We start from the raw sequence: 14,675 nt of genomic DNA, 5'->3' as shown, positions 1-14,675 counted from the left end.
GGTCAAAAATTTTAACTATGGAATCCTATCCCTGCCCTTCTGCTTCAGGTCCTGACTATATACTGGAAGTGGATTCTTCAACTTCCTTTTACCAAGTAGGCATTTGGCTATGGTCATTTCACATGATCTCACATAATGAGTCCTGAGAGTGTCTAAATACCCAGGTTTTTCTGTTAGCTGCTGATTTGTTTTCTTGGCAGTGTCCTTAACCTTACAGAAACTTTAAAATCTCATTAAGTCCCATTTCTCCATCCTTGGTCTTAGAGCACAAGTCATTGGTGTTCTATTCAGGAAATTTTCCCTGTGCCTATGATTTCTAAGGTTTTCCCCACTTTCTCTTCTAATAGTTTCATTGTACCTGGCTTAATGTGGTGATCTTTGAAACACTTGCACCTGAGCTTTGGACAAGGAGATAAGAAAGGGTCTATTTTCATTCTTCTGCATGCTGAGTACCAGTTGAGCCAACACCATTTGTTGAAGAGGCTCTCCTTTTTCCATTGAATGTTTACAGTTCCTTTGTCAACAATCAAGTGACCATATATGTGAGGGCTCATTTCTGGATCTTCTATTCTGTTGCAGTGATCAACCTGCCTATCTCTGTACAAATACCATGTGGTTTTTGACACAATTGCCTTGTAATATAGCTTAAGGTTAGGGATGGTGATTCCCGCAGGTGTTTTCTTCTTGTTGAGGATGGATTGATATTCTAGGTTTTTGTTATTCCAGATGAATTTCCAAATTGCTATTTCCAACTCTTTGGAGAATTGAGTTGGAATTTTGATGGGGATTATTTTAAATCTGTAGATTGCTTTTGGTAAGACAGCCATATTTACAGTATTGATCCTTCCAATCCAGGAACATGGAAGATCTTTCCATCTTCTGAGACTTTCAGTTTCCTTCTTCAGAGATTTGAAGTTCTTGTCATACAGGACCTTCACTTGCTTAGTTAGAGTCATACCAATTTAAATTGTTTGTGACTATTGTGAAGGGTATCTTTTCCATAATTTCTTTCTCAGCATGATTGTCCTATGAGTAAAGGACACTGATTTGTTTGAGTTAATTTTATATCCAGCCAGTTTGCTGAAGTTGTTTACCAGCTGTAAAAGTTCTCCGGTGGAATTTTTTGGGTCACTTAAATATACTACCATGTAATCTGCAAATAGTGATATTTTTACTTCTTCCTTTTCCATTTGTATACCTTCTATTTCCTTTTTCTGTCTAAATTTTCCAGCCAGGATTTCCAGTACTATATTGAATAGATAGGGGGAGAGTGGGCAGCCTTGTCTAGTCCCTGATTTTAGTGGGATTGCTTCAAGTTTCTCACCATTAAGTTTGATGTTGGCTATTGGTTTGCTGTACATTGGTTTTATTATGTTTAAGTATAGGCTTTGGATTCCTGTTCTTTTCAAGACTTTTAACATGAAGGGCTGTTGAATTTTGTCAAATGCTTTCTCAGCATCTAGTGTGAAGACCATGTTTTTTTTTTTTTTGTTGTTTTTTTTTTTTGTTTGTTTGTTTTTTTTTTTTTTGAGTTTGTTTATATGGTTAATTACATTTTGTGATTTCCATAAATTAAACCATTCCTGCATCCCAGGAATGAAGCCTACTTGATCATGATGAATGGTCATTTGGATGTGTTTTTAGATTTGTTTTAGAAGAATTTTGTTGAGTATTTGATCAATGTTCATAAGACACATTGTTCTGAAGTTCTTTTTCCTTCTAGGATCTTTGTGTGTTTTGTGAGGTTTATTGTGTCCTCAAAAAAAGAGTTGGGTATTTTTCCATCTGACTCTATTTTGTGGAATAGTTTGGAGAGTACTAGTATTAGGTCATCAATAAATGTTTGATAGAATTCTTCACTGAAGCCATCTGGTCTTGGTTTTTTTTCTTTTTGTTGGGAGACGTTTGATGACTGCTTCTACTTCTTTAGGTGTTATGGGATTATTTAGATGGTTTACCTTTTCCTGGTTTAACTTTGGTATCTGGTATCTGTCTAGGAATTTATTCATTTCCTCCAGAGTTTCCAGTTTTGTTGAGCATAGGCTTTTGTAGTAGGATCTGATGATTTCTTTAATTTCCTCGGTTTCTGTTGTTATGCATTCTAGTTAGTGTGGCTTAGGGTTTATCAATCTTGTTCATTTTCTCAAAGAACCAGCTCCTGGTTTTGTTGATTCTTTGAATGGTTCTTTTGTTTCCTTTTAGTTAATTTCTGCTCTGATTTTGATTATTTCTGGCCATCTACTCTTCATGTGTCTATCTGCTTCTTTTTGTTCTAGAGCCTTCAACTGTGCTGTCAAGTTGCTAGTGTATGCTCTCTCCAGTTTGTTTTTGAGGCTTTCAGAGTTATGTATTTTCCTATTAATACTGCTTTTGTTGCATCCTACAGAATTGGGGATGTTTTGCTTTCATTTTTACTAAATTAAAAAAAAAATTAATTTCTTTCTATATTTCTTCTTTGTCCATACTATTTTTCAGCTTCCATATGTATATAGGTATTTTGTTGTTTTTATTGTATTAAAGACCAGCCTTAGTCCATAGTGATCTGACAGGATGCATGAGAATATCTCAGTCTTCTTATATCTATTGAGGCTTATTTTGAGGCTGAGTATATGGTCCATTTTGGAGAAGGTTGAGGAAAGCTGGTATAGCATTCGCCATCACAAGATGGCGCTGACTTCCATTGTGGCAGCATGGCCCCTCTCTGTAAACAAACTCTGTGCTCCTGTGCAAGAGTGTGTTCACGTCAAGTCATTGCCCACCCAGGGTCCTGGCAGTGAGATCATGAGTAAGCGACCAATTAGATGTGGACACGCAGCCTTGGGGACTATATAGGGGACAGCTCGCGGGCCTCGTGGTCTTCCACTTCAAGATGCAATAAACGCTTTTCTGCAGAAGGATCCTGGTGTTCCGTGTGTGTTCTTGCTGGCGAGACGGTAGCGCGGGACAGAAGGTTCCATGAGGTGCTGAGAATAAGGTGTATTCTTTTCTTTTAGGGTGAAATGTTCTCTAGATATCTATTAATTCCAATTGGTTCAAAACCTTTGTTAGTTTCACTGTGTCCTTGTTCAGTTACTGCTTCCATGATCTGTCCATTGATGAGAGTGGGGTGTTGAAGTCTCACACTATTATTGTGTGTGGTGCAAGGTATGCTTTGAAGTTTAGTAGGAGTTTATTACTGAATATGTGTGCTCTTGAATTTGGAGCATATATGTTAAAGATTGAGAATTCCTCCTGATAAATTTTCCATGTAATGATTAAAATGTGTCCTTCTTTATCTCTTTTGATAACTTATGGTTGAAAATCTACTTTTTTGATATTAGAATGGCTACTCCTGCTTGTTTCTTGGGGTTGTTTGCTAGGAAGGTTTTCCCCAACCTTTCACTCTGAGATAGAGTCTTTCTTTGTCCCTGAGATGAGTTTCCTATATGCAGAAAAATTCTGGATTCTGTTTATGTATCCAGTCTGATAATTTATGTCTCTTTTTGGGGAATTGAGTCCATTTATGTTAACAGATATTAAGAAATAGCGGTTGCTGTTTCCTGCTCTTTTTGCTTTTAGAGGTAGATTTATGTCTCTGTGTCTTTCTTCTTTTGGTTTTATTGTTTAGTTATTTTCTTGCTTTTTCTAGGATGTAGTTTCCCTCCTTTTGTTGTGTTTTCCATCTATTATTCTTTGTAGGATAGGATTTGTAGTCAGATACTGTGTAAATTTAGTTTTGTCCTTGGATACCTTGGTCTCTTCATCTATGGTGATTGAGAGTTTTGCTGAGTATAGTAACCTGTTTGACATTTGTGTTCTCTTAGGGTCTGTATTATGTCTCTCCAGGATCTTCTAGCTTTCATTGTCTCTGTTGAGAAGTCAGATGTAATTCTGTTTAGTGTGCCTTTATATATTACATGACCTTTTATCCTTACTGCTTTTAGTATTCTATTTTTGTTTTAAACACTTGATGTTTTGACTATTATGTGTCAGATAGAATTCCTTTTCTGTTCCATTCTATTTGGAGTTCTGTTGGCTTTTTTTTTGCTCATGGTCATCTCATTCTTAAGTGTAGGCATGTTTTTTTTCTGCAATTTTGTTGAAGATATTTACTGTTCCTCTTAATTGATATTTTTTGCTCTCTTCTATACTATTATCCTTAGGCTTGGTGTTCTCATTGTGTCCTGGATCTCATGGACATTTTGGGTTAGGAGCTTTTTGGCTTTTGCATCTTCTCTGACTGTTTTGACTATGTTTTCAATGTTGTCTTCAGCCCCTGAGATTCTCTCTTTAATCTCTTGTAGTCTGTTGGAGATGCTTGCATCTGTGACTCCTTATTTCTTTTATAGGTTTTCCATCTCCAGTGTTGTCTCTTTTCATGTTTCTTTATTGTTTCTATTCCATTTTCAGTTCCTTCATTTCTTTGGTTGTGTTTTCCTGTAGGTCTCTGAGTTCTCTAAGTGATTTTCATGTTTCCTCTTCTATTTGTTTATGGTTGTCCTCCTGTGCTTGTTTATGGGAGTTATTCATGCTCTTCTCAAAGATCTCCATCATCATATTGAGGTATGATTTCAAGTCTGAGTCTTCTTTTTCTGGAGTGTTTGGCAATCCACTGCTTGCTGTGGTGGGAGAGCTGGGTTCTGATGTTGCCAGGTTGTCTTGGTTTCTATTTCTTAAGCTTTTTCATTTTTCTTTTACCATCTTGTTATCTGTGATTATAGGTGGTATTGTTGTCAGTTACTGGCACCTGTCTCTCCTGTGGATCAGACTATCCGTGGCTCAGGAAGAAAATTACTTCTGAGTGTTAGGCTTAGAGCAAGCAGTGAGTTCTTGTAGCAGTAACTGAGTTCTGTCTTTGTAGGCTCAGGTGTGGGAGCTCTTGTGACGCTGTTCTGGTAACTCAGCCCTGTTCCCACAGGTTCTGAGTACTACTGGCAGGGACCTGACTATTTATCTAGGACAAAAAGGACCATTTTCCAGATAGCACAGTACTTTCTGCTCTCTGGGAACTCTGGGTGTGCTCTCCTTGTGTCTATTTGCCAGGTTCCCTTCTGGTCTAGGTGTAATAGGGTCTGTAGAGTTAAACCTCAAGCACTGCTTTTCCAGGGCCAACCCTGCTCCTACTGACAAGGTTCTGGCCTCACTATGGCCCTATGTGTCTTGTCTGTGAGCCTGGGCTTTCCGGGTGTATCCTGAGTTACTATGACAGAGGTCTGAACCTACCGTGAGATGCAGGGGCGAGTTTTCTGTGTTTTTCTCCTAGCCCTCTCCACACCTTGGTTACTCAAAGTGCAGTATCTCTAGTCCTCTGTCCCTAGACCTCTGATGTTCCAGGTGGTAAAGGGACTGGGCTTTTGGTCCATGCCCCAACAATTAACTTTTGAAAGTTTTATTGAACAGAATTTTATACTGGCAATGTTAAAATGGTAAAATGTTGTATATATGTGCCTATGGGGGATTTAAGCAAATGACAGATAGAAATAGAAAAGATGTACCCTGAAATCACAATAAAAGAATGATAAAGAGGAATTAGAAGTGATAAACCAGTTAAAATTCTATCTTATTGAAGAATATTTGTAGTTTGCTTGGCTGACATTTGTTTATTTATAAATATAACTAAAGCAGTTGTAATTGATACAGCCATATAAAACTTTAAAATTACAAGTGCTTATGTCTATTGTGGGAAAAGGTATGGTTAGTGGAGACATTCAGTCAGTGTTCAACAGGATAAAGAGTGTTTTTTTCTTGAATTCTCCCACTATCCTACTGTCATTTAGACTTTTTTTTTTTTTTTTTTTTTTTTTTTTTTTTTTTTTGCTTCAACACATATCTTGGGAAATATCAAAGCCACCCATGAATTAGTTCCAGGAGTTTCATTATTTTCCTCAAAAATATAGAGATATATTTCATTTAATTTATTTTTGTTAGTCTTTTTTTAACACAACTTTATTTTACAAAACAGAGATAAATGTACAGATTTTTAAGCTTATTTTGCATAAAATTATATAATACATTTTTGTCGGTACTTTTTTTTCAGATTTTAAAATAATTTTTACATAAAACTACATGAATATATTTGTTAGTCAGTACTTGATTTTTTTAAAGGTTTGATAGTATAGCATTGAAGTTTGATAGCATTGAAAACTTAATAGTTACAATGAGCATAAAGTACATGTAAAACAAAATGTAACATGGAAATAGTCAAAGTTTTCTTGTTGTATAAAGATTTTTTTGTTTTGTTTTGTTTTGTTTTCTTTATTTCTTGGACTTCATACAGACTGTGAGTTGTTTCTGGGGCAGTGAGAGCCTCTGGGGTTATCATTTCATTATCAGTGACTGCATATAATGTCTGTTTTCTGTGACTGGGTTATCTCACTCAGAATGATATTCTCCAGATGCAGCCATTTTCTTAAGAATTTGGTCAAGGCATTGTTTCTGGTGGCTGAGTAGTATTCCATTGTGTAAATGTACCACAATTTTTTTATCCATTCATCTTCTGAAGAACATCTGGGTTCTTTCCAGCTTCTGGCAATTATAGAACTGCTATAAACATTGTGGTGCATATATCTTTGTTGTGTACTAAGGTGTCTCTGGGGTATATGCCCAGAAGTGGAATAGCTGGGTCTTCGGGTAGTACTATGTCCAATTTTCTGAGGTATCGCCAGACTGATTTCCAGAGTGGTTGTATTAGTTTGCAACCCCACGAACAGTGGAGAAGGGTTCCTCTTTCTCTGAAACCTCACCGGCATCTGTTGTCATCTGAGTTTTGGATCTTGGCCAATCTGACTGGTGTGAGGTAGAATCTCAGGGTTGTTTTGATTTGCATTTCTCTGATGGCTAAAGATGTCGAGCACTTCCTCAGATATTTCTCAGCCATTCTATGTTCCTAAACTGAGAACGTTTTGTTTAGCTCTGTACCCCATTTTTAATAGGGTTATTTGATTCTCTGGTGTCTAGCTTTTTGAGTTCTTTATATACCTTAGATATTAGGCCTCTATCTGATGTGGAGTTGGTAAAAATCTTTTCCCATTATGTTGGCTGCCATTTTGTTTTCTTGACAATGTCCTTAGCCTTAAAGAAACTTTGCAATCTCATTAAGGCCCATTTGTTAACCTTGACCTTAGAGCTTGAACCATTGGTGTTTTGTTCAGAAAATTTTCTCCTGTGCCTATATGTTCTAAAGTTTTCCCTACTTTCTCATCTAATAGTTTCAGTGTATCTGCTTTAATGTGGAGATCTTTGATCCACTTACACTTGAGCTTTGTACAAGGAGATAAGAACGGGTCTATTTTCATTCTTTTGCATGCTGAGTGCCAGTTGGACCAGCACCATTTGTTGAATAGGCTGTCCTTTTTCCATTGAAAGTTTACGGCTCCTTTGTCAAAATTCAGGTGACCATATATGTGAGGGCTCATTTCTGGATCTTCTATTCTATTCCATTGATCCACATGCCTATTTCTCTACCAGTACCATGCAGTTTTCAGCACAATTACCTTGTAATATAGCTTGAGGTAAAGTATAGTGGTTCCCGCAGATGTTTTCTTGTTGTTGAGGATGGATTTTTTTATTCTAGGTCTTTTGTTGTTCCATATGAAATTGCACATTGATCTTTCCAATTCCACTAAAACTGTGTTGGAATTCTGATGGGGATTGCATTGAATCTGTAGATTGCTTATGGTAGGATGGCCATTCTTATAATGTTGATCTTTCCAATCCATGAGCCTGGGAGATCTTTCCATTTTCTGAGATCCTCCTCAAAATCCTTGGTTTGAAGTTCTTGTCTTACAGGTCCTTCACTTGCTTAGTTAGAGTCACACCAAGGTATTTCATAGTTTTGTGATGATTGTGAAGGGTAACTTTTCCCTAATTTTTTTCTCCACATGTTTGTCCTTTGATTATATGAAGGCTACTGATTTGTTTGAGTTAATTTTGTATCCAGCCACTTGCTGAACTTGTTTATCAGCTGTAGGAGTTCTCTGGTGGAGTTTTTGGGGTAACTTAAGTACACTATCATGTCATCGTCAAAGAGTGATGTTTTTATCTCTTCCTTTTCAATTTGTATCCCCTTGATCTCCTTTTGCTGTCTAATTGCTCCAGCCAGGACTTCAAGTACTATGTTGAATAGGTAGCCTTGTCAAGACTCTGGTTTCAGTGGGATTGCTTCAAGTTTCCCACCTTTATGTTTGATGTTGGCTGTTGGTTTGCTCTATATTGCTTTTATTAAGTTTAAGTATGGACCATGGATTCCTGTTCTTTCCAGGACTTTTAACATGAACGGGTGTTGAATTTTGTCAAATGCTTTCTCAGCATCTAATGAGATGACCATGTGATTTTGTTCTTTGAGTTTGTTTATATGGTAGATTATGTTGATAGATTTCCTTATATTAAACCATCCCTGCATCCCAGGGATGAAGCCTACTTGGTCATGATGAATGATCGTTTTGATGTGTTCTTGGATTCAGTTTTCAAGGATTTTGTTGAGTATTTTTGCGTCAATGTTCATAAGTGAGATTGGTCTGAAGATCTCTTTCCTTGTAGGGTCTTTGTGTAGTTTAGGAACAGGGGTTATTGTAGCCTCAAAAAATGAGTGGGGTAGTATTCCATCTGATTCTATCTTTTGGAATAGTTTGGAGAGTATTGGTGTTATATCTGCAATAAATGTCTGATAAAATTCTGCACTGAACCCATCTGGACCTTAGCTTTATTTGGTTGGGAGGCTTTTGATGACTTTTTCTATTTCTTTAGGTGTTATAGGGTTATTTAGATGGCTTACTTGGTCCTGGTTTAACTTTGGGATCTTTTATCTGTCTAGGAATTCGTCCATTTCCTCAAGATTTTCCAATTTTGTGGAGTATAAGTTTTTTAGTAGAATCTGATGATTTCTTGAATTTCCTCAGTTTCAGTTGTTATGTCTCCACTTTCCTTTCTGATTTTGTTAATTTGTATACTCTCTTTTTGCCCTCTAGTTAGTCTGGCTAGGGGTTTACAATCTTGTTGATTTTCTCAAAGAACCAACTCTTGGTTTTGTTGATTTTTTCAATGGTTCTTTTTGTTTCTATTTGGTCTATTTCTGCCCTAATTTTGATTATTTCTTGCAGTCTACTCTTCTTTGGTATATTTGCTTCCTTTTGTTCTAGGGCTTATAGCTATGCTGTCAGGTTGCTGATGTAACCTCTCTCCCGTTTCTTTTTGGAAGCAATTAGGGCTATGAGTTTTCCTCTCAGTACTGCTTTCATTGCATCCCATAGGTTTGGGTATGTTGTGTTTTTGTTTTCATTGAATTCTAGAAAGTCCCTAATTTCTTTCTTTATTTCTTCTTTGACCCTGCTATCATTTAAAAGAGCATTGTTTAGTTTCCATGTGTACTTAGGCTTTTTGTTGTCTTTGTTGTTGTTAAAGACCAGACATAGACCACGGTGATCTGAGAGGATGCATGGGAGAATTTCAATCTTCTTATATGGATTTAGGCTCCCTCTGTGTCCAATTATGTGGTCAATTTTTGAGAAGGTGCCATGGGGTGCTGAGAAGAAGATGTATTCTTTTACTATAGGATGATATGTTCTGTATATATCTTTTAATTCTAGTTGGTTCAAAGTCTCTGCTAGTTTTGCAGTGTCCTTGTTCAGTTTCTGTTTCCATGATCTGTGCATTGGTGAGAGTGGGGTATTAAAGTCTCCCCCTATTATTGTGTGGGGTAAAATGTATTTTTTGAGCTTTAGTATGATTTCTTTTATGAATGTGGGTGCTTTTTTATTTGAAGCATATATGTTAAGGATTGAGAGTTCTTCCTGACAGATTTCCCCGGTAATGAGTAAAAAGTGTCCTTCCTTATCTTTTTTGATAACATTTGGTTGGAAATTTACTTTATTCGATATTAGAATAGCAACTCCAGCTTGCTTCATGGGGCTGTTTGCTTAAAAGTTTTTTTTCCCACCCTTTTACTTTGAGATAGTGTCTGTCTTTGTCTCTGAGATAAGTTTCTTTTATGGAGCAAAAGGCTTGATTTTGTTTCTGTATCCAGTGTGATAGCCTATGTCTCTTTATTGGGGAGTTTAGTCCATTTATGTTAATAGATATCAAGGAATAGTTGTTTCTGTTTTTTGCCATTATTGCTTTTGTGGGTTGAGTTGTGTCTGTGTCTTTTTCTTCTTTTAGTTTTCTTGTTTAGGAGTTTTCTTGTTTTTAGTAGGCTGTATTTTCCCTCATTGTATTGGGTTTTCCACCTATAATTCATTGTAGTGCTGGGTTTGTGGTCAAATATTTTGTAAATTTTGATTTGTCTTGAAATATCTTCATCTCTCCATCGATAGTGATTGATAGTTTTGCTGGGTATAGCAGGTTCGGCTGGCACTTGTGCTCTCTTAGGGTGTGCATGATGTCTGTCCAGGCTCTTCTAGCTTTCATAGTCTCTGTTGAGAAATTGGGTGTGATTCTGATTGGCCTGCCTTTATATGTTACCTGACCTTTTTCCCTTACTGCTTTTAGTATTCTTTCTTTGCTTTGGGCACCTGATGTTTTTACTATTATGTGTTGGGAGGTATTTCTTTTCTGGTCCAACCTATTTGGAGTTCTGTAGGCTTCTTTTATGCTTGTGGTCATCTCATTTTTGAGGGTAGGGAAGTTTTCTTCTACAATTTTGTTGAAGATATTTACTGTGCCTCTTAGTTGATACTCTTCTCCCTCTTCTATTCCAATTATCCTTAGGTTCAGTCTTCTCATTGTGACTTGGATTTCCTGGACATTTTTGGTTAGGAGCTTTTTGTTTTTTGCATCTTCTCTGGCTGTTTTGTCTATGTTTACAATATTGTCTTCTGTCCCCGAGATTTTCTCTTCCATCTCTTGTAATCTATTGGAAAAGCTTGCTTCTGTGACTCCTGATTTCTTTTTTTTTTTTTTTTTTTTTTTTTTTTTTTTTTTTTTTTTTTTTGGTGTTCTGCCTCTAGGGTTATCTCTTTTAGTGTTTTCTTTATTGTGTCAATTTCTGTTTTAATTTTCCTCTTCCATTCCTTCATTTCTTTGGTTCTGTTTTCCTCTAGTTCTTTGAGTGTTTTTCTTGTTTCCTCTTTAAAAGATTCTGAATCTTTTTGCTTTTCCTCCCATTCGTATCTCTATCAGCATCTTGAGGTGTGATTTCAGGTCTGCATCTTCTTTATCTGGAGTGTTTGGAATTCTGATGTTTGCTGTTATGGGAGAGCTGCGTTCTGGAGTTGCCAGGTTGTCTTGGTTTCCTTGGGATATACTCTTTCACTTTCCTCTTGCCATTTTGTTGTCAGTGATATGTTCTCGCCTTTCCCTTGTATCTGGTCTGTGTCCCTGGATCTCCACTGGTCCAGGTGGCAGATGGGCCCAGCCCTGTTCTATGCCTCAGAGTCGCCGGGTGGGAACAGAGGTTCCAAAGGCAGGTCGGAGGTTGTGCCCCGTGTGCGCACTCCGCAGAGATCTCTCTGCTCCCTGGCTGCCCAGATCTCCCACTCACCAGTTTCTCAACCCCTAGGGGCTGGCGGTCCATGTGGCAGATGGGCCTGGCTCTGTTCTGCACTCTGAAGTCGCTGCCAGGTGGCAACAGAAGTTCCAAAATTCTGTTCCTTGTCCCAGTTTTTCAGCCCTCCTGATGTATTTTAATGCTCTTTGAATTTTTGTTTACTTTTAATTATTCAGTGTTTGTGGGGTTACTATGACTACTCAGTATTGTTAGCAGCCATACTTGTGCTTTTCATTGAAGATCATTTAAAAGCTGTAGACAACATGGTGATACTAAAAATTAAATTTAATCTTTACTCTTAAGGAGATGTATGTATATATATATGTGTGTGTGTGTGTGTGTGTGTGTGTGTGTGCGCGTGCACACATGACTTATTTTTTATTTATAATTTTAAAATATTTGACAATTTTGTGATCAGCACATTAGAAATCAGCTGCGCCGCAAATATTCATTTTTATGCTAAGCACACTAATTGTAAGGCATGTTTTTAAATACAAAATTAAAGGGTAGAATGGAGGAAAGAGTAATCTTAAATTCTTATGATTAAGAAAAATATGATTTTGCATCCATTGCAGTGGATGACAAAGTTGTATATCAAGCCAAAAGTGTTTCACAAATCTATGCAGAGAACAGCTATATTTCCCTTTCACTCTGGTTCAAATGATAACACCACAAACATCAAAAGCCATGAGCACAATCTTATAGAAAAAGAAAGAAAGTAATTGTCTAAATGGGTCCTTTTTATACTGTTTCTTCCTCACCACTGTGTAGATCTAACTCAAAGGATGCTCAAGTCCCATATACATAATGTAGACTATTTACATGCAGTTCAATAAATCTATTGTCTATAGATTATGTATATCATACAAATTAAACCTTGTACACCTCTGGCTAGAAGACTAGTAAAAATGCCCATTGGGAGAAAAGGATATCTCAATAGGAAAGAGCCCTGATTGCACTTCCAGGAAACCCGAGGTAACAACCAGTTCTAGCTTGCAACAGTGTTTAACTGTACTCCTTGTGAATCTCACTTCTTCCCTCGGTGAATGAATGCTCCTACACGCATGTGTCACATATACATACAAGTAAATAAAATAAATAAATAAATGCAAGAATTAAAAGGAGCCAAGGATAAACTCACAATAGCAGTTGAGAGCATCAGTGTTCCTCTTTTAAATTAGTAGAGCAAGTTAAAAATTAGTGATGTCTTACTAGAGTTCAACTTAGTCAACAACAACAGTCTGAAACAAACAAATGATGAACAGGAAACTAATCACCAAACAGCAAAACAAATGCTTTCAAGCAGAACCTTAAGTTTTCTTAATATCATATGCAAGAATGGGTCACACACTGAACCACAACGCATATCTTATCAAATGCAAAAGAACTTAAAGCAAACAATATTTGTATTCTTCCAAAATAATAAGCTTAGATTAGAAACTATTAATATTCAAACAACAACAATGAAAGAAATCCGACAAATTTAGAAGCTATATAATTATTAATAATGCACTAGTTATTGATGAAGTCAAAAAAAATTATAAAATATCCAAAAATTAAAATACAGTAGATCAAAATGCAATGTTCATATGGTACACTCTTGGGTGAGTTCATTTTATTATTAAATATTTATATTAAACAGGACAGAAAATCTCAAATAATTAATATTAGATATTGCCTTGATTAGAACAAAAGCAAAAAATAGCAATGGAATTAATAACAGAAACCATTAGAAGAAAACAGTGGCGGAGACATATAAATCAGACAACAGAGTCACTCAGATAAAATTACAAACAGAAGATAACCCATCACACACACATATACATAACGAGATAAATAATTTGGAGATTAATACATAATAAAAATATAATAATAAAATACCACTATAGGAAATTACTACATTATAATTCAAAATTCTCCAAATAATGTGATTTTAAATGTAGGTGGTAATGTGGTAATTTAAACTACTAATGAAAATATAATCAACACCAATTTTATGCAAGCATTTTAAAACAATAGATAAAATACATTTATTGTTCCCCTTTCTTTTAACCTCCCTTCCTCTCTCTCTTTTTCTCTCACTGAGTTCCTCCACCCCTCTCCTCTCTCTCCTTTTCTCTTCTACTCCTCCTCACCTTCTCTCTCTCTCTTCCACCCCCATCCCTCTGTGTGTGTGTTTGTGTGTGTGTGTGTGTGTGTGTGTGTGTGTGGTGTGTATCTGTGTGTGTGTATCTCTGTGTGTGTTTTTGTGTGTGTGTGTATGTATGTATGTACATGTGTGTGTGTTTCTCTTTGTGTGTATGTGTGTCTGTGTATGTGTGTGTATGTGTGTCTGTGTCTGGCCCATGCTGTTCTCACAGACATTAAGTAACCCTCCTTGCTGTCCTGATGGCACCCCTCTGCAGTGCTGGGATTAAAATTTGTGCCACCACATGGAATATGTGAAGCTTAGGCATGATCTGTGAGATTTACCTTTCGTAAAATTCATGCCTCTCTTGAGATTACCTTAGTGCCCTTCTAACTCCTGGGATCTCAGGCAAGCATATGTTTGATATCTGGTCCTTTGTTTTGGGTACAGGCACAGGAGGAAGCTCTGAGGTGTGGCTACAAAACAACAAAACAGGAAATGAAAATGATGTTCATCATCTAGAGGGTAACAATTAAATATGGGAAAATAATTTTTAGCATGAAGGCAATGTGATTTTTCTGAACTTAAAACCCTCGTATAATTATAAGTACTTTATTGCTAATTATAAAATTACATTATTGTGTAATAGGAGTAATGAAGAATCCTTGAGGCGGGTTTTAATCATAATCTTGTTTTCCAAAAATAAATAATTTAATTAGAGCCTTGTTACTAATTTAAGAATTTTTAATTAATAACTTATAGCCTAAAGGATTTTTTTGAACCAGTATATAAAATACTAGTATTGTAATTAGTAGAAACTTTCTGATTCAACTGCCAATTTCTAAATTATTGAATTTAATAGGGTTTTGAATTTAATCGATTACATTTTTATATTAATGTAAAATATTTTTAATTTAGATATATGAGTCCTCAATTCTTAAGTATCAGATTAATCCCCTTCCAGATAGACTTTATAAGATACATATATATATATATATATATATATATATATATATAATATATGTATATATATGTATATGTATATATATATGTGTGTGTGTGTGTGTTTGTGTGTGTGTGTGTGTG

Source organism: Micromys minutus (assembly GCF_963924665.1).
Source record: "Micromys minutus genome assembly, chromosome: 16".
Lineage (NCBI taxonomy): Eukaryota > Metazoa > Chordata > Mammalia > Rodentia > Muridae > Micromys > Micromys minutus.
The sequence above is the reverse complement of the archived record's forward strand: the minus strand, read 5'-3'. Positions refer to the sequence as shown.